This window comes from Hippopotamus amphibius, chromosome 7, assembly GCF_030028045.1.
Source record: "Hippopotamus amphibius kiboko isolate mHipAmp2 chromosome 7, mHipAmp2.hap2, whole genome shotgun sequence".
Taxonomy (NCBI): domain Eukaryota; kingdom Metazoa; phylum Chordata; class Mammalia; order Artiodactyla; family Hippopotamidae; genus Hippopotamus; species Hippopotamus amphibius.
In genome coordinates, this window is record NC_080192.1 from 55,708,043 (window position 1) to 55,731,619 (window position 23,577).

A 23,577-nucleotide genomic window follows, 5' to 3' on the forward strand; every position below is an offset into this window, starting at 1 on the left:
AAACTGTTATAACACCCATGTGACTGTCACTTCTCCTATGTCAGAATGCACGTGTCACATCATATCTGTCACATCGTGCCTGTGACTCTCGCATCATTTCTGTCTCAACACATGTGGCAGTGTCACCTGGCATCTGTCACACCCAGAGTGTGTTTGTCACCTCCCATTTGTCAGGTGCCTTACAAAGTGTCATGTTTCCCTGTCACATCACATATGGGACTGTCACGTCACATCCATCACCACCCATTTGTCACCTCATGTGTTCACCACTGGCATATGATTGTCACCACACATCTGTCACAAGCCTCTTATCAGTGTCATATCACAACTGTCACCACACCCATGTGGCCGTTACCTCACATGTGTCATAACATGAAAGCATTATATCGTATCTATCCCATCACACTTATGATTATCACGTCACTTCTGTCTCAGCCCATGTGGGTGTGTCATCTGACATCTGTCATACCCTGAGTGTGAGTGTCACATCACATGTGTCAAATGCCTTCCAGAGTGTCACATCATATCTGTCGCATCACATGTGAGAGTGTCATATCTCATCAGGTACAACCCACTTGTGTCACCTCACATGGTCACAACCAGGATGTGGTTGTCATCACACACCTGTCACACATTGCTTATGTGTGTCACATCACAACTGTCACAACACTCATGTGATTGTTACCTCACCATGTGTCTTAAGAGGCAAGTGTCACATCATAGCTATCACATCATGCCTGTGGCTCTCATATCATTTCTGTCTCAACACATGTGGCATTGTCACCTGATGCCTGTCACACTCAGAGTGTTATTGTGACCTCAATTTGTCAGAAGACTTCCAGAAGCATTACAGCATACCTGTCACTTCACATGTGCATGTCACATCATGTCCATCACAACCCACATGCATGTCAACTCAGAAGGTCACAATCAGCATACGATTGTCACCACTCATTTGTCCCAAGCCATTTATGATTGTCACATCACAACTGTCACAACGCTTCTGTGGTTGTCATCCCACATGTATCTTAACATGCAAATGCCCCATCATATGTGTCGCATTGCACCTGTGATTGTCATATCACATCTGTCTCAACATGCATGAGAGTGTCTCCTGACATGTGTCACACCCAGAGAGTGAGTGTCACCTCATATAAGTCACATGCCATGCAGGGGTGTCACATCATACCTCTCATATCACACATGTGTGTGTCACATCAGATCAGTTCCAATCAACTTGTGTGTCACCTCACATTGTCACTTGCTTTACAGAGCATCGCATCATACCTGTCATCACACATGAGAGTCATATCACATCAAGCACAAGCCATTTGTGTGTCACCTCACGTGATCACCACACATGTGTCACACATGCTTATGTGTGTCACATCAAAACTGTTACAAGGCCCATGTGATTGTCACATCACCTGTGTTGTAACACGCAAGTGCCATAACATATCAGTCACATCATGTCTGTTATTGTCACAGCATTTCTGCCTCAACAAATGTGGCAGTGTCATCTGACATCTGTTACACCCATAGTGTGTTACCTCACATTTGGCACATGCTTTACAGAGTGACACATCCTATCTGTCATCACACATGAGAGTGTCATATCACATCAGGCACAGCCCACTTGTGTGTCACCTCACATGGTCACAACTGGCATGTGATTGTCACCGCACATCTGTCACAAGCTGCTTATGACGGTCACATCACAACTGTCACAATGTTCATGTATTTGTCACCTCATGTGTCTTAATGCCCAAGGGTCACATCATACCTGTGTCATTGCACATGTGATTGTCACATCACATGGGTCTCAACACACTTGAGAGTGTCACCTGACTCCTGTGACACACAGAGTGTGATTGTCCCCTCATATTAGTCACATGCCTCCCAGGAGTGTCACATCACACCAGTCACATTGCACATGCGTGTGTCACATCACAACAGTTCCAAATTCACTTGTGTGTCACCCCACATGGTCACAATTGGCATGTCAATGTCACCACACATCGGTCACAAGACTCATGATTGTCACATCACACCTGTCCCAATGCCTGTGTGATTGTCACCTCATGGGTGTCATAATGTGCAAGTGTCACAACATTTCAGTCCCATTGTGCCTGTTAGGGTCACACTATTTCTGTCTCGACACACATGGCAGTGTTACCTGACATCTGTCTCAACAAGAGTGTGATTAGCACATCACATTTGTCACATGACTTCTGGAGTGTCATGTCATATGTGTCCCATCACATGAGTGTGTCATAGCACATCAGGCACAACCCACTTGTGTGTCACCTCACATGGTCACAACCAGCAAGTGGTTGACACCACACAGCTGTCACACACCACTTATGTGTGTCACATCCAAACTGTCACCATGCCCATGTGATTGTCACCTCATCTGTGTCATAACAGGCAAGTGTCACATATCTGTCACATCATGCCTGTGGCTGTCACCTATTTGTCTCAACACACATGTCAGTGTCACATGACATCTGTCACACCAAGAGTGTGATTGTCACCTCACATTTGTCATGTGCTTTATGGAGTGTCACATCATATCTGTCATCACACATGACAGTGTCATATCACATCAGGCACAAGCCCCTTGTGTGTCATCTCACATAGTCACAACCAGCATGTGGGTTTTCACACACACTGCTTCTGTGGGTCACATCACTGCTGTCACTGTGCCCTTGTGATTGTCACCTCCTCTGTGTCATCATGCACAACTGTCACATCATATCTGTCACATTGAGCCTGTGACTGTCATGCCATTTCTGTCTCAACACACATGGCAGTGTCACATGACATCTGTCACACCAAGACTGTGATTGTCACCTCACATTTGTCACATGCATTACAGAGTATCACACAGTATATGTCATTACACATGAGAATGTCACATAACTTCAGGCACAACCCAGGTGTGTATCAGCTCACCCTGTCACAATTGGCATGTGATTGTCACCACACATCTGTCACAAGCCTCTTATGATTGTCACATCACACCTGTCATAATGCCTGAGTGATTGTCACCTCATGTGTGTCATAACATGCAATTATCCAAAAATGTCAGTCACATTGTGCCTGTTATTGGTCACACCACTTCTACTTCAACACATGTGGCAGTGTCACCTGACATATGTCACACCTCGAGTGTGATTGTCACCTCACATTTGTCACATGTGTTATGGAGTGTCACATCATATCTGTCACATTACACATGGGAGTGAAATATCACATGAGGCACAACCCACTTGTGTGTCACCTCACATGGTCACAACCCACATGTTATTGTCACCACACATCTGTCACACATGCTTATGTGGGTCACGTCAAATCTGTTACAATGCCCATGTGATTGTCACCTCATCTGTGTTATAATATGCAAGTGTCACATCATATCTCTCATATCATGCCTGTGATCATCACATCATTTCTGTCTCAACACACGTGGCAGTGTCACCTGATATCTGTCACACCCACAGTGTGATTGTCACCTCACACTTGTCACACGTCTTCTGGGAGTGTCACATCATCCCTGTCACATCTGACATGTGCATGTCACATCACATCAGTCAAAACCCATATGTATGTGATCTCAGATGGTCACAATCTGCATATGATTGTCACCACACACTGGTCACAAGCCACTTATGAGTCTCACATCACAACTGTCACAATGCTCAAGTGACTGTCACCTCACATGTGTCTTCACGCACAACTGTCACATCATACCTGTCACATTGCACATGTGATTGTCACATCACATCAGATCCAACCCAGTTGTGTGTCACCTCCCATTGTCACAATTGGCATATGATTGTCACCACACATCTGTCACACATACTTCTGTGTGTTACATCAAAACTGTTATAACACCCATGTGACTGTCACTTCTCCTATGTCAGAATGCACGTGTCACATCATATCTGTCACATCGTGCCTGTGACTCTCGCATCATTTCTGTCTCAACACATGTGGCAGTGTCACCTGGCATCTGTCACACCCAGAGTGTGTTTGTCACCTCCCATTTGTCAGGTGCCTTACAAAGTGTCATGTTTCCCTGTCACATCACATATGGGACTGTCACGTCACATCCATCACCACCCATTTGTCACCTCATGTGTTCACCACTGGCATATGATTGTCACCACACATCTGTCACAAGCCTCTTATCAGTGTCATATCACAACTGTCACCACACCCATGTGGCCGTTACCTCACATGTGTCATAACATGAAAGCATTATATCGTATCTATCCCATCACACTTATGATTATCACGTCACTTCTGTCTCAGCCCATGTGGGTGTGTCATCTGACATCTGTCATACCCTGAGTGTGAGTGTCACATCACATGTGTCAAATGCCTTCCAGAGTGTCACATCATATCTGTCGCATCACATGTGAGAGTGTCATATCTCATCAGGTACAACCCACTTGTGTCACCTCACATGGTCACAACCAGCATGTGGTTGTCATCACACACCTGTCACACATTGCTTATGTGTGTCACATCACAACTGTCACAACACTCATGTGATTGTTACCTCACCATGTGTCTTAAGAGGCAAGTGTCACATCATAGCTATCACATCATGCCTGTGGCTCTCATATCATTTCTGTCTCAACACATGTGGCATTGTCACCTGATACCTGTCACACTCAGAGTGTTATTGTGACCTCAATTTGTCAGAAGACTTCCAGAAGCATTACAGCATACCTGTCACTTCACATGTGCATGTCACATCATGTCCATCACAACCCACATGCATGTCAACTCAGAAGGTCACAATCAGCATACGATTGTCACCACTCATTTGTCCCAAGCCATTTATGATTGTCACATCACAACTGTCACAACGCTTCTGTGGTTGTCATCCCACATGTATCTTAACATGCAAATGCCCCATCATATGTGTCGCATTGCACCTGTGATTGTCATATCACATCTGTCTCAACATGCATGAGAGTGTCTCCTGACATGTGTCACACCCAGAGAGTGATTGTCACCTCATATAAGTCACATGCCATGCAGGAGTGTCACATCATACCTCTCATATCACACATGTGTGTGTCACATCAGATCAGTTCCAATCAACTTGTGTGTCACCTCACATTGTCACTTGCTTTACAGAGCATCGCATCATACCTGTCATCACACATGAGAGTCATATCACATCAAGCACAAGCCATTTGTGTGTCACCTCACGTGATCACCACACATGTGTCACACATGCTTATGTGTGTCACATCAAAACTGTTACAAGGCCCATGTGATTGTCACATCACCTGTGTTGTAACACGCAAGTGCCATAACATATCAGTCACATCATGTCTGTTATTGTCACAGCATTTCTGCCTCAACAAATGTGGCAGTGTCATCTGACATCTGTTACACCCATAGTGTGTTACCTCACATTTGGCACATGCTTTACAGAGTGACACATCCTATCTGTCATCACACATGAGAGTGTCATATCACATCAGGCACAGCCCACTTGTGTGTCACCTCACATGGTCACAACTGGCATGTGATTGTCACCGCACATCTGTCACAAGCTGCTTATGACGGTCACATCACAACTGTCACAATGTTCATGTATTTGTCACCTCATGTGTCTTAATGCCCAAGGGTCACATCATACCTGTGTCATTGCACATGTGATTGTCACATCACATGGGTCTCAACACACTTGAGAGTGTCACCTGACTCCTGTGACACACAGAGTGTGATTGTCCCCTCATATTAGTCACATGCCTCCCAGGAGTGTCACATCACACCAGTCACATTGCACATGCGTGTGTCACATCACAACAGTTCCAAATTCACTTGTGTGTCACCCCACATGGTCACAATTGGCATGTCAATGTCACCACACATCGGTCACAAGACTCATGATTGTCACATCACACCTGTCCCAATGCCTGTGTGATTGTCACCTCATGGGTGTCATAATGTGCAAGTGTCACAACATTTCAGTCCCATTGTGCCTGTTAGGGTCACACTATTTCTGTCTCGACACACATGGCAGTGTTACCTGACATCTGTCTCAACAAGAGTGTGATTAGCACATCACATTTGTCACATGACTTCTGGAGTGTCATGTCATATGTGTCCCATCACATGAGTGTGTCATAGCACATCAGGCACAACCCACTTGTGTGTCACCTCACATGGTCACAACCAGCAAGTGGTTGACACCACACAGCTGTCACACACCACTTATGTGTGTCACATCCAAACTGTCACCATGCCCATGTGATTGTCACCTCATCTGTGTCATAACAGGCAAGTGTCACATATCTGTCACATCATGCCTGTGGCTGTCACCTATTTGTCTCAACACACATGTCAGTGTCACATGACATCTGTCACACCAAGAGTGTGATTGTCACCTCACATTTGTCATGTGCTTTATGGAGTGTCACATCATATCTGTCATCACACATGACAGTGTCATATCACATCAGGCACAAGCCCCTTGTGTGTCATCTCACATAGTCACAACCAGCATGTGGGTTTTCACACACACTGCTTCTGTGGGTCACATCACTGCTGTCACTGTGCCCTTGTGATTGTCACCTCCTCTGTGTCATCATGCACAACTGTCACATCATATCTGTCACATTGAGCCTGTGACTGTCATGCCATTTCTGTCTCAACACACATGGCAGTGTCACATGACATCTGTCACACCAAGACTGTGATTGTCACCTCACATTTGTCACATGCATTACAGAGTATCACACAGTATATGTCATTACACATGAGAATGTCACATAACTTCAGGCACAACCCAGGTGTGTATCAGCTCACCCTGTCACAATTGGCATGTGATTGTCACCACACATCTGTCACAAGCCTCTTATGATTGTCACATCACACCTGTCATAATGCCTGAGTGATTGTCACCTCATGTGTGTCATAACATGCAATTATCCAAAAATGTCAGTCACATTGTGCCTGTTATTGGTCACACCATTTCTACTTCAACACATGTGGCAGTGTCACCTGACATATGTCACACCTCGAGTGTGATTGTCACCTCACATTTGTCACATGTGTTATGGAGTGTCACATCATATCTGTCACATTACACATGGGAGTGAAATATCACATGAGGCACAACCCACTTGTGTGTCACCTCACATGGTCACAACCCACATGTTATTGTCACCACACATCTGTCACACATGCTTATGTGGGTCACGTCAAATCTGTTACAATGCCCATGTGATTGTCACCTCATCTGTGTTATAATATGCAAGTGTCACATCATATCTCTCATATCATGCCTGTGATCATCACATCATTTCTGTCTCAACACACGTGGCAGTGTCACCTGATATCTGTCACACCCACAGTGTGATTGTCACCTCACACTTGTCACACGTCTTCTGGGAGTGTCACATCATCCCTGTCACATCTGACATGTGCAGGTCACATCACATCAGTCAAAACCCATATGTATGTGATCTCAGATGGTCACAATCTGCATATGATTGTCACCACACACTGGTCACAAGCCACTTATGAGTCTCACATCACAACTGTCACAATGCTCAAGTGACTGTCACCTCACATGTGTCTTCACGCACAACTGTCACATCATACCTGTCACATTGCACATGTGATTGTCACATCACATCAGATCCAACCCAGTTGTGTGTCACCTCCCATTGTCACAATTGGCATATGATTGTCACCACACATCTGTCACACATACTTCTGTGTGTTACATCAAAACTGTTATAACACCCATGTGACTGTCACTTCTCCTATGTCAGAATGCACGTGTCACATCATATCTGTCACATCGTGCCTGTGACTCTCGCATCATTTCTGTCTCAACACATGTGGCAGTGTCACCTGGCATCTGTCACACCCAGAGTGTGTTTGTCACCTCCCATTTGTCAGGTGCCTTACAAAGTGTCATGTTTCCCTGTCACATCACATATGGGACTGTCACGTCACATCCATCACCACCCATTTGTCACCTCATGTGTTCACCACTGGCATATGATTGTCACCACACATCTGTCACAAGCCTCTTATCAGTGTCATATCACAACTGTCACCACACCCATGTGGCCGTTACCTCACATGTGTCATAACATGAAAGCATTATATCGTATCTATCCCATCACACTTATGATTATCACGTCACTTCTGTCTCAGCCCATGTGGGTGTGTCATCTGACATCTGTCATACCCTGAGTGTGAGTGTCACATCACATGTGTCAAATGCCTTCCAGAGTGTCACATCATATCTGTCGCATCACATGTGAGAGTGTCATATCTCATCAGGTACAACCCACTTGTGTCACCTCACATGGTCACAACCAGCATGTGGTTGTCATCACACACCTGTCACACATTGCTTATGTGTGTCACATCACAACTGTCACAACACTCATGTGATTGTTACCTCACCATGTGTCTTAACAGGCAAGTGTCACATCATAGCTATCACATCATGCCTGTGGCTCTCATATCATTTCTGTCTCAACACATGTGGCATTGTCACCTGATACCTGTCACACTCAGAGTGTTATTGTGACCTCAATTTGTCAGAAGACTTCCAGAAGCATTACAGCATACCTGTCACTTCACATGTGCATGTCACATCATGTCCATCACAACCCACATGCATGTCAACTCAGAAGGTCACAATCAGCATACGATTGTCACCACTCATTTGTCCCAAGCCATTTATGACTGTCACATCACAACTGTCACAACGCTTCTGTGGTTGTCATCCCACATGTATCTTAACATGCAAATGCCCCATCATATGTGTCGCATTGCACCTGTGATTGTCATATCACATCTGTCTCAACACGCATGAGAGTGTCTCCTGACATGTGTCACACCCAGAGAGTGATTGTCACCTCATATAAGTCACATGCCATGCAGGGGTGTCACATCATACCTCTCATATCACACATGTGTGTGTCACATCAGATCAGTTCCAATCAACTTGTGTGTCACCTCACATTGTCACTTGCTTTACAGAGCATCGCATCATACCTGTCATCACACATGAGAGTCATATCACATCAAGCACAAGCCATTTGTGTGTCACCTCACGTGATCACCACACATGTGTCACACATGCTTATGTGTGTCACATCAAAACTGTTACAAGGCCCATGTGATTGTCACATCACGTGTGTTGTAACACGCAAGTGCCATAACATATCAGTCACATCATGTCTGTTATTGTCACAGCATTTCTCCCTCAACAAATGTGGCAGTGTCATCTGACATCTGTTACACCCATAGTGTGTTACCTCACATTTGGCACATGCTTTACAGAGTGACACATCCTATCTGTCATCACACATGAGAGTGTCATATCACATCAGGCACAGCCCACTTGTGTGTCACCTCACATGGTCACAACTGGCATGTGATTGTCACCGCACATCTGTCACAAGCTGCTTATGACGGTCACATCACAACTGTCACAATGTTCATGTATTTGTCACCTCATGTGTCTTAATGCCCAAGGGTCACATCATACCTGTGTCATTGCACATGTGATTGTCACATCACATGGGTCTCAACACACTTGAGAGTGTCACCTGACTCCTGTGACACACAGAGTGTGATTGTCCCCTCATATTAGTCACATGCCTCCCAGGAGTGTCACATCACACCAGTCACATTGCACATGCGTGTGTCACATCACAACAGTTCCAAATTCACTTGTGTGTCACCCCACATGGTCACAATTGGCATGTCAATGTCACCACACATCGGTCACAAGACTCATGATTGTCACATCACACCTGTCCCAATGCCTGTGTGATTGTCACCTCATGGGTGTCATAATGTGCAAGTGTCACAACATTTCAGTCACATTGTGCCTGTTAGGGTCACACTATTTCTGTCTCGACACACATGGCAGTGTTACCTGACATCTGTCTCAACAAGAGTGTGATTAGCACATCACATGTGTCACATGACTTCTGGAGTGTCATGTCATATGTGTCCCATCACATGAGTGTGTCATAGCACATCAGGCACAACCCACTTGTGTGTCACCTCACATGGTCACAACCAGCAAGTGGTTGACACCACACAGCTGTCACACACCACTTATGTGTGTCACATCCAAACTGTCACCATGCCCATGTGATGGTCACCTCATCTGTGTCATAACAGGCAAGTGTCACATATCTGTCACATCATGCCTGTGGCTGTCACCTATTTGTCTCAACACACATGTCAGTGTCACATGACATCTGTCACACCAAGAGTGTGATTGTCACCTCACATTTGTCATGTGCTTTATGGAGTGCCACATCATATCTGTCATCACACATGACAGTGTCATATCACATCAGGCACAAGCCCCTTGTGTGTCATCTCACATAGTCACAACCAGCATGTGGGTTTTCTCACACACTGCTTATGTGGGTCACATCACTGCTGTCACTGTGCCCTTGTGATTGTCACCTCCTCTGTGTCATCATGCACAACTGTCACATCATATCTGTCACATTGAGCCTGTGACTGTCATGCCATTTCTGTCTCAACACACATGGCAGTGTCACATGACATCTGTCACACCAAGACTGTGATTGTCACCTCACATTTGTCACATGCATTACAGAGTATCACACAGTATATGTCATTACACATGAGAATGTCACATAACTTCAGGCACAACCCACGTGTGTATCAGCTCACCCTGTCACAATTGGCATGTGATTGTCACCACACATCTGTCACAAGCCTCTTATGATTGTCACATCACACCTGTCATAATGCCTGAGTGATTGTCACCTCATGTGTGTCATAACATGCAATTATCCAAAAATGTCAGTCACATTGTGCCTGTTATTGGTCACACCATTTCTACTTCAACACATGTGGCAGTGTCACCTGACATATGTCACACCTCGAGTGTGATTGTCACCTCACATTTGTCACATGTGTTATGGAGTGTCACATCATATCTGTCACATTACACATGGGAGTGAAATATCACATGAGGCACAACCCACTTGTGTGTCACCTCACATGGTCACAACCCACATGTTATTGTCACCACACATCTGTCACACATGCTTATGTGGGTCACGTCAAATCTGTTACAATGCCCATGTGATTGTCACCTCATCTGTGTTATAATATGCAAGTGTCACATCATATCTCTCATATCATGCCTGTGATCATCACATCATTTCTGTCTCAACACACATGGCAGTGTCACCTGATATCTGTCACACCCACAGTGTGATTGTCACCTCACACTTGTCACACATCTTCTGGGAGTGTCACATCATCCCTGTCACATCTGACATGTGCATGTCACATCACATCAGTCAAAACCCATATGTATGTGATCTCAGATGGTCACAATCTGCATATGATTGTCACCACACACTGGTCACAAGCCACTTATGAGTCTCACATCACAACTGTCACAATGCTCAAGTGACTGTCACCTCACATGTGTCTTCACGCACAACTGTCACATCATACCTGTCACATTGCACATGTGATTGTCACATCACATCAGATCCAACCCAGTTGTGTGTCACCTCCCATTGTCACAATTGGCATATGATTGTCACCACACATCTGTCACACATACTTCTGTGTGTTACATCAAAACTGTTATAACACCCATGTGACTGTCACTTCTCCTATGTCAGAATGCACGTGTCACATCATATCTGTCACATCGTGCCTGTGACTCTCGCATCATTTCTGTCTCAACACATGTGGCAGTGTCACCTGGCATCTGTCACACCCAGAGTGTGTTTGTCACCTCCCATTTGTCAGGTGCCTTACAAAGTGTCATGTTTCCCTGTCACATCACATATGGGACTGTCACGTCACATCCATCACCACCCATTTGTCACCTCATGTGTTCACCACTGGCATATGATTGTCACCACACATCTGTCACAAGCCTCTTATCAGTGTCATATCACAACTGTCACCACACCCATGTGGCCGTTACCTCACATGTGTCATAACATGAAAGCATTATATCGTATCTATCCCATCACACTTATGATTATCACGTCACTTCTGTCTCAGCCCATGTGGGTGTGTCATCTGACATCTGTCATACCCTGAGTGTGAGTGTCACATCACATGTGTCAAATGCCTTCCAGAGTGTCACATCATATCTGTCGCATCACATGTGAGAGTGTCATATCTCATCAGGTACAACCCACTTGTGTCACCTCACATGGTCACAACCAGCATGTGGTTGTCATCACACACCTGTCACACATTGCTTATGTGTGTCACATCACAACTGTCACAACACTCATGTGATTGTTACCTCACCATGTGTCTTAAGAGGCAAGTGTCACATCATAGCTATCACATCATGCCTGTGGCTCTCATATCATTTCTGTCTCAACACATGTGGCATTGTCACCTGATACCTGTCACACTCAGAGTGTTATTGTGACCTCAATTTGTCAGAAGACTTCCAGAAGCATTACAGCATACCTGTCACTTCACATGTGCATGTCACATCATGTCCATCACAACCCACATGCATGTCAACTCAGAAGGTCACAATCAGCATACGATTGTCACCACTCATTTGTCCCAAGCCATTTATGATTGTCACATCACAACTGTCACAACGCTTCTGTGGTTGTCATCCCACATGTATCTTAACATGCAAATGCCCCATCATATGTGTCGCATTGCACCTGTGATTGTCATATCACATCTGTCTCAACATGCATGAGAGTGTCTCCTGACATGTGTCACACCCAGAGAGTGAGTGTCACCTCATATAAGTCACATGCCATGCAGGGGTGTCACATCATACCTCTCATATCACACATGTGTGTGTCACATCAGATCAGTTCCAATCAACTTGTGTGTCACCTCACATTGTCACTTGCTTTACAGAGCATCGCATCATACCTGTCATCACACATGAGAGTCATATCACATCAAGCACAAGCCATTTGTGTGTCACCTCACGTGATCACCACACATGTGTCACACATGCTTATGTGTGTCACATCAAAACTGTTACAAGGCCCATGTGATTGTCACATCACCTGTGTTGTAACACGCAAGTGCCATAACATATTAGTCACATCATGTCTGTTATTGTCACAGCATTTCTGCCTCAACAAATGTGGCAGTGTCATCTGACATCTGTTACACCCATAGTGTGTTACCTCACATTTGGCACATGCTTTACAGAGTGACACATCCTATCTGTCATCACACATGAGAGTGTCATATCACATCAGGCACAGCCCACTTGTGTGTCACCTCACATGGTCACAACTGGCATGTGATTGTCACCGCACATCTGTCACAAGCTGCTTATGACGGTCACATCACAACTGTCACAATGTTCATGTATTTGTCACCTCATGTGTCTTAATGCCCAAGGGTCACATCATACCTGTGTCATTGCACATGTGATTGTCACATCACATGGGTCTCAACACACTTGAGAGTGTCACCTGACTCCTGTGACACACAGAGTGTGATTGTCCCCTCATATTAGTCACATGCCTCCCAGGAGTGTCACATCACACCAGTCACATTGCACATGCGTGTGTCACATCACAACAGTTCCAAATTCACTTGTGTGTCACCCCACATGGTCACAATTGGCATGTCAATGTCACCACACATCGGTCACAAGACTCATGATTGTCACATCACACCTGTCCCAATGCCTGTGTGATTGTCACCTCATGGGTGTCATAATGTGCAAGTGTCACAACATTTCAGTCCCATTGTGCCTGTTAGGGTCACACTATTTCTGTCTCGACACACATGGCAGTGTTACCTGACATCTGTCTCAACAAGAGTGTGATTAGCACATCACATTTGTCACATGACTTCTGGAGTGTCATGTCATATGTGTCCCATCACATGAGTGTGTCATAGCACATCAGGCACAACCCACTTGTGTGTCACCTCACATGGTCACAACCAGCAAGTGGTTGACACCACACAGCTGTCACACACCACTTATGTGTGTCACATCCAAACTGTCACCATGCCCATGTGATTGTCACCTCATCTGTGTCATAACAGGCAAGTGTCACATATCTGTCACATCATGCCTGTGGCTGTCACCTATTTGTCTCAACACACATGTCAGTGTCACATGACATCTGTCACACCAAGAGTGTGATTGTCACCTCACATTTGTCATGTGCTTTATGGAGTGTCACATCATATCTGTCATCACACATGACAGTGTCATATCACATCAGGCACAAGCCCCTTGTGTGTCATCTCACATAGTCACAACCAGCATGTGGGTTTTCACACACACTGCTTCTGTGGGTCACATCACTGCTGTCACTGTGCCCTTGTGATTGTCACCTCCTCTGTGTCATCATGCACAACTGTCACATCATATCTGTCACATTGAGCCTGTGACTGTCATGCCATTTCTGTCTCAACACACATGGCAGTGTCACATGACATCTGTCACACCAAGACTGTGATTGTCACCTCACATTTGTCACATGCATTACAGAGTATCACACAGTATATGTCATTACACATGAGAATGTCACATAACTTCAGGCACAACCCAGGTGTGTATCAGCTCACCCTGTCACAATTGGCATGTGATTGTCACCACACATCTGTCACAAGCCTCTTATGATTGTCACATCACACCTGTCATAATGCCTGAGTGATTGTCACCTCATGTGTGTCATAACATGCAATTATCCAAAAATGTCAGTCACATTGTGCCTGTTATTGGTCACACCACTTCTACTTCAACACATGTGGCAGTGTCACCTGACATATGTCACACCTCGAGTGTGATTGTCACCTCACATTTGTCACATGTGTTATGGAGTGTCACATCATATCTGTCACATTACACATGGGAGTGAAATATCACATGAGGCACAACCCACTTGTGTGTCACCTCACATGGTCACAACCCACATGTTATTGTCACCACACATCTGTCACACATGCTTATGTGGGTCACGTCAAATCTGTTACAATGCCCATGTGATGGTCACCTCATCTGTGTTATAATATGCAAGTGTCACATCATATCTCTCATATCATGCCTGTGATCATCACATCATTTCTGTCTCAACACACGTGGCAGTGTCACCTGATATCTGTCACACCCACAGTGTGATTGTCACCTCACACTTGTCACACGTCTTCTGGGAGTGTCACATCATCCCTGTCACATCTGACATGTGCATGTCACATCACATCAGTCAAAACCCATATGTATGTGATCTCAGATGGTCACAATCTGCATATGATTGTCACCACACACTGGTCACAAGCCACTTATGAGTCTCACATCACAACTGTCACAATGCTCAAGTGACTGTCACCTCACATGTGTCTTCACGCACAACTGTCACATCATACCTGTCACATTGCACATGTGATTGTCACATCACATCAGATCCAACCCAGTTGTGTGTCACCTCCCATTGTCACAATTGGCATATGATTGTCACCACACATCTGTCACACATACTTCTGTGTGTTACATCAAAACTGTTATAACACCCATGTGACTGTCACTTCTCCTATGTCAGAATGCACGTGTCACATCATATCTGTCACATCGTGCCTGTGACTCTCGCATCATTTCTGTCTCAACACATGTGGCAGTGTCACCTGGCATCTGTCACACCCAGAGTGTGTTTGTCACCTCCCATTTGTCAGGTGCCTTACAAAGTGTCATGTTTCCCTGTCACATCACATATGGGACTGTCACGTCACATCCATCACCACCCATTTGTCACCTCATGTGTTCACCACTGGCATATGATTGTCACCACACATCTGTCACAAGCCTCTTATCAGTGTCATATCACAACTGTCACCACACCCATGTGGCCGTTACCTCACATGTGTCATAACATGAAAGCATTATATCGTATCTATCCCATCACACTTATGATTATCACGTCACTTCTGTCTCAGCCCATGTGGGTGTGTCATCTGACATCTGTCATACCCTGAGTGTGAGTGTCACATCACATGTGTCAAATGCCTTCCAGAGTGTCACATCATATCTGTCGCATCACATGTGAGAGTGTCATATCTCATCAGGTACAACCCACTTGTGTCACCTCACATGGTCACAACCAGCATGTGGTTGTCATCACACACCTGTCACACATTGCTTATGTGTGTCACATCACAACTGTCACAACACTCATGTGATTGTTACCTCACCATGTGTCTTAAGAGGCAAGTGTCACATCATAGCTATCACATCATGCCTGTGGCTCTCATATCATTTCTGTCTCAACACATGTGGCATTGTCACCTGATACCTGTCACACTCAGAGTGTTATTGTGACCTCAATTTGTCAGAAGACTTCCAGAAGCATTACAGCATACCTGTCACTTCACATGTGCATGTCACATCATGTCCATCACAACCCACATGCATGTCAACTCAGAAGGTCACAATCAGCATACGATTGTCACCACTCATTTGTCCCAAGCCATTTATGATTGTCACATCACAACTGTCACAACGCTTCTGTGGTTGTCATCCCACATGTATCTTAACATGCAAATGCCCCATCATATGTGTCGCATTGCACCTGTGATTGTCATATCACATCTGTCTCAACATGCATGAGAGTGTCTCCTGACATGTGTCACACCCAGAGAGTGATTGTCACCTCATATAAGTCACATGCCATGCAGGAGTGTCACATCATACCTCTCATATCACACATGTGTGTGTCACATCAGATCAGTTCCAATCAACTTGTGTGTCACCTCACATTGTCACTTGCTTTACAGAGCATCGCATCATACCTGTCATCACACATGAGAGTCATATCACATCAAGCACAAGCCATTTGTGTGTCACCTCACGTGATCACCACACATGTGTCACACATGCTTATGTGTGTCACATCAAAACTGTTACAAGGCCCATGTGATTGTCACATCACCTGTGTTGTAACACGCAAGTGCCATAACATATCAGTCACATCATGTCTGTTATTGTCACAGCATTTCTGCCTCAACAAATGTGGCAGTGTCATCTGACATGTGTTACACCCATAGTGTGTTACCTCACATTTGGCACATGCTTTACAGAGTGACACATCCTATCTGTCATCACACATGAGAGTGTCATATCACATCAGGCACAGCCCACTTGTGTGTCACCTCACATGGTCACAACTGGCATGTGATTGTCACCGCACATCTGTCACAAGCTGCTTATGACGGTCACATCACAACTGTCACAATGTTCATGTATTTGTCACCTCATGTGTCTTAATGCCCAAGGGTCACATCATACCTGTGTCATTGCACATGTGATTGTCACATCACATGGGTCTCAACACACTTGAGAGTGTCACCTGACTCCTGTGACACACAGAGTGTGATTGTCCCCTCATATTAGTCACATGCCTCCCAGGAGTGTCACATCACACCAGTCACATTGCACATGCGTGTGTCACATCACAACAGTTCCAAATTCACTTGTGTGTCACCCCACATGGTCACAATTGGCATGTCAATGTCACCACACATCGGTCACAAGACTCATGATTGTCACATCACACCTGTCCCAATGCCTGTGTGATTGTCACCTCATGGGTGTCATAATGTGCAAGTGTCACAACATTTCAGTCCCATTGTGCCTGTTAGGGTCACACTATTTCTGTCTCGACACACATGGCAGTGTTACCTGACATCTGTCTCAACAAGAGTGTGATTAGCACATCACATTTGTCACATGACTTCTGGAGTGTCATGTCATATGTGTCCCATCACATGAGTGTGTCATAGCACATCAGGCACAACCCACTTGTGTGTCACCTCACATGGTCACAACCAGCAAGTGGTTGACACCACACAGCTGTCACACACCACTTATGTGTGTCACATCCAAACTGTCACCATGCCCATGTGATTGTCACCTCATCTGTGTCATAACAGGCAAGTGTCACATATCTGTCACATCATGCCTGTGGCTGTCACCTATTTGTCTCAACACACATGTCAGTGTCACATGACATCTGTCACACCAAGAGTGTGATTGTCACCTCACATTTGTCATGTGCTTTATGGAGTGTCACATCATATCTGTCATCACACATGACAGTGTCATATCACATCAGGCACAAGCCCCTTGTGTGTCATCTCACATAGTCACAACCAGCATGTGGGTTTTCACACACACTGCTTCTGTGGGTCACATCACTGCTGTCACTGTGCCCTTGTGATTGTCACCTCCTCTGTGTCATCATGCACAACTGTCACATCATATCTGTCACATTGAGCCTGTGACTGTCATGCCATTTCTGTCTCAACACACATGGCAGTGTCACATGACATCTGTCACACCAAGACTGTGATTGTCACCTCACATTTGTCACATGCATTACAGAGTATCACACAGTATATGTCATTACACATGAGAATGTCACATAACTTCAGGCACAACCCAGGTGTGTATCAGCTCACCCTGTCACAATTGGCATGTGATTGTCACCACACATCTGTCACAAGCCTCTTATGATTGTCACATCACACCTGTCATAATGCCTGAGTGATTGTCACCTCATGTGTGTCATAACATGCAATTATCCAAAAATGTCAGTCACATTGTGCCTGTTATTGGTCACACCACTTCTACTTCAACACATGTGGCAGTGTCACCTGACATATGTCACACCTCGAGTGTGATTGTCACCTCACATTTGTCACATGTGTTATGGAGTGTCACATCATATCTGTCACATTACACATGGGAGTGAAATATCACATGAGGCACAACCCACTTGTGTGTCACCTCACATGGTCACAACCCACATGTTATTGTCACCACACATCTGTCACACATGCTTATGTGGGTCACGTCAAATCTGTTACAATGCCCATGTGATGGTCACCTCATCTGTGTTATAATATGCAAGTGTCACATCATATCTCTCATATCATGCCTGTGATCATCACATCATTTCTGTCTCAACACACGTGGCAGTGTCACCTGATATCTGTCACACCCACAGTGTGATTGTCACCTCACACTTGTCACACGTCTTCTGGGAGTGTCACATCATCCCTGTCACATCTGACATGTGCATGTCACATCACATCAGTCAAAACCCATATGTATGTGATCTCAGATGGTCACAATCTGCATATGATTGTCACCACACACTGGTCACAAGCCACTTATGAGTCTCACATCACAACTGTCACAATGCTCAAGTGACTGTCACCTCACATGTGTCTTCACGCACAACTGTCACATCATACCTGTCACATTGCACATGTGATTGTCACATCACATCAGATCCAACCCAGTTGTGTGTCACCTCCCATTGTCACAATTGGCATATGATTGTCACCACACATCTGTCACACATACTTCTGTGTGTTACATCAAAACTGTTATAACACCCATGTGACTGTCACTTCTCCTATGTCAGAATGCACGTGTCACATCATATCTGTCACATCGTGCCTGTGACTCTCGCATCATTTCTGTCTCAACACATGTGGCAGTGTCACCTGGCATCTGTCACACCCAGAGTGTGTTTGTCACCTCCCATTTGTCAGGTGCCTTACAAAGTGTCATGTTTCCCTGTCACATCACATATGGGACTGTCACGTCACATCCATCACCACCCATTTGTCACCTCATGTGTTCACCACTGGCATATGATTGTCACCACACATCTGTCACAAGCCTCTTATCAGTGTCATATCACAACTGTCACCACACCCATGTGGCCGTTACCTCACATGTGTCATAACATGAAAGCATTATATCGTATCTATCCCATCACACTTATGATTATCACGTCACTTCTGTCTCAGCCCATGTGGGTGTGTCATCTGACATCTGTCATACCCTGAGTGTGAGTGTCACATCACATGTGTCAAATGCCTTCCAGAGTGTCACATCATATCTGTCGCATCACATGTGAGAGTGTCATATCTCATCAGGTACAACCCACTTGTGTCACCTCACATGGTCACAACCAGCATGTGGTTGTCATCACACACCTGTCACACATTGCTTATGTGTGTCACATCACAACTGTCACAACACTCATGTGATTGTTACCTCACCATGTGTCTTAAGAGGCAAGTGTCACATCATAGCTATCACATCATGCCTGTGGCTCTCATATCATTTCTGTCTCAACACATGTGGCATTGTCACCTGATACCTGTCACACTCAGAGTGTTATTGTGACCTCAATTTGTCAGAAGACTTCCAGAAGCATTACAGCATACCTGTCACTTCACATGTGCATGTCACATCATGTCCATCACAACCCACATGCATGTCAACTCAGAAGGTCACAATCAGCATACGATTGTCACCACTCATTTGTCCCAAGCCATTTATGATTGTCACATCACAACTGTCACAACGCTTCTGTGGTTGTCATCCCACATGTATCTTAACATGCAAATGCCCCATCATATGTGTCGCATTGCACCTGTGATTGTCATATCACATCTGTCTCAACATGCATGAGAGTGTCTCCTGACATGTGTCACACCCAGAGAGTGATTGTCACCTCATATAAGTCACATGCCATGCAGGAGTGTCACATCATACCTCTCATATCACACATGTGTGTGTCACATCAGATCAGTTCCAATCAACTTGTGTGTCACCTCACATTGTCACTTGCTTTACAGAGCATCGCATCATACCTGTCATCACACATGAGAGTCATATCACATCAAGCACAAGCCATTTGTGTGTCACCTCACGTGATCACCACACATGTGTCACACATGCTTATGTGTGTCACATCAAAACTGTTACAAGGCCCATGTGATTGTCACATCACCTGTGTTGTAACACGCAAGTGCCATAACATATCAGTCACATCATGTCTGTTATTGTCACAGCATTTCTGCCTCAACAAATGTGGCAGTGTCATCTGACATGTGTTACACCCATAGTGTGTTACCTCACATTTGGCACATGCTTTACAGAGTGACACATCCTATCTGTCATCACACATGAGAGTGTCATATCACATCAGGCACAGCCCACTTGTGTGTCACCTCACATGGTCACAACTGGCATGTGATTGTCACCGCACATCTGTCACAAGCTGCTTATGACGGTCACATCACAACTGTCACAATGTTCATGTATTTGTCACCTCATGTGTCTTAATGCCCAAGGGTCACATCATACCTGTGTCATTGCACATGTGATTGTCACATCACATGGGTCTCAACACACTTGAGAGTGTCACCTGACTCCTGTGACACACAGAGTGTGATTGTCCCCTCATATTAGTCACATGCCTCCCAGGAGTGTCACATCACACCAGTCACATTGCACATGCGTGTGTCACATCACAACAGTTCCAAATTCACTTGTGTGTCACCCCACATGGTCACAATTGGCATGTCAATGTCACCACACATCGGTCACAAGACTCATGATTGTCACATCACACCTGTCCCAATGCCTGTGTGATTGTCACCTCATGGGTGTCATAATGTGCAAGTGTCACAACATTTCAGTCCCATTGTGCCTGTTAGGGTCACACTATTTCTGTCTCGACACACATGGCAGTGTTACCTGACATCTGTCTCAACAAGAGTGTGATTAGCACATCACATTTGTCACATGACTTCTGGAGTGTCATGTCATATGTGTCCCATCACATGAGTGTGTCATAGCACATCAGGCACAACCCACTTGTGTGTCACCTCACATGGTCACAACCAGCAAGTGGTTGACACCACACAGCTGTCACACACCACTTATGTGTGTCACATCCAAACTGTCACCATGCCCATGTGATTGTCACCTCATCTGTGTCATAACAGGCAAGTGTCACATATCTGTCACATCATGCCTGTGGCTGTCACCTATTTGTCTCAACACACATGTCAGTGTCACATGACATCTGTCACACCAAGAGTGTGATTGTCACCTCACATTTGTCATGTGCTTTATGGAGTGTCACATCATATCTGTCATCACACATGACAGTGTCATATCACATCAGGCACAAGCCCCTTGTGTGTCATCTCACATAGTCACAACCAGCATGTGGGTTTTCACACACACTGCTTCTGTGGGTCACATCACTGCTGTCACTGTGCCCTTGTGATTGTCACCTCCTCTGTGTCATCATGCACAACTGTCACATCATATCTGTCACATTGAGCCTGTGACTGTCATGCCATTTCTGTCTCAACACACATGGCAGTGTCACATGACATCTGTCACACCAAGACTGTGATTGTCACCTCACATTTGTCACATGCATTACAGAGTATCACACAGTATATGTCATTACACATGAGAATGTCACATAACTTCAGGCACAACCCAGGTGTGTATCAGCTCACCCTGTCACAATTGGCATGTGATTGTCACCACACATCTGTCACAAGCCTCTTATGATTGTCACATCACACCTGTCATAATGCCTGAGTGATTGTCACCTCATGTGTGTCATAACATGCAATTATCCAAAAATGTCAGTCACATTGTGCCTGTTATTGGTCACACCATTTCTACTTCAACACATGTGGCAGTGTCACCTGACATATGTCACACCTCGAGTGTGATTGTCACCTCACATTTGTCACATGTGTTATGGAGTGTCACATCATATCTGTCACATTACACATGGGAGTGAAATATCACATGAGGCACAACCCACTTGTGTGTCACCTCACATGGTCACAACCCACATGTTATTGTCACCACACATCTGTCACACATGCTTATGTGGGTCACATCAAATCTGTTACAATGCCCATGTGATTGTCACCTCATCTGTGTTATAATATGCAAGTGTCACATCATATCTCTCATATCATGCCTGTGATCATCACATCATTTCTGTCTCAACACACGTGGCAGTGTCACCTGATATCTGTCACACCCACAGTGTGATTGTCACCTCACACTTGTCACACGTCTTCTGGGAGTGTCACATCATCCCTGTCACATCTGACATGTGCATGTCACATCACATCAGTCAAAACCCATATGTATGTGATCTCAGATGGTCACAATCTGCATATGATTGTCACCACACACTGGTCACAAGCCACTTATGAGTCTCACATCACAACTGTCACAATGCTCAAGTGACTGTCACCTCACATGTGTCTTCACGCACAACTGTCACATCATACCTGTCACATTGCACATGTGATTGTCACATCACATCAGATCCAACCCAGTTGTGTGTCACCTCCCATTGTCACAATTGGCATATGATTGTCACCACACATCTGTCACACATACTTCTGTGTGTTACATCAAAACTGTTATAACACCCATGTGACTGTCACTTCTCCTATGTCAGAATGCACGTGTCACATCATATCTGTCACATCGTGCCTGTGACTCTCGCATCATTTCTGTCTCAACACATGTGGCAGTGTCACCTGGCATCTGTCACACCCAGAGTGTGTTTGTCACCTCCCATTTGTCAGGTGCCTTACAAAGTGTCATGTTTCCCTGTCACATCACATATGGGACTGTCACGTCACATCCATCACCACCCATTTGTCACCTCATGTGTTCACCACTGGCATATGATTGTC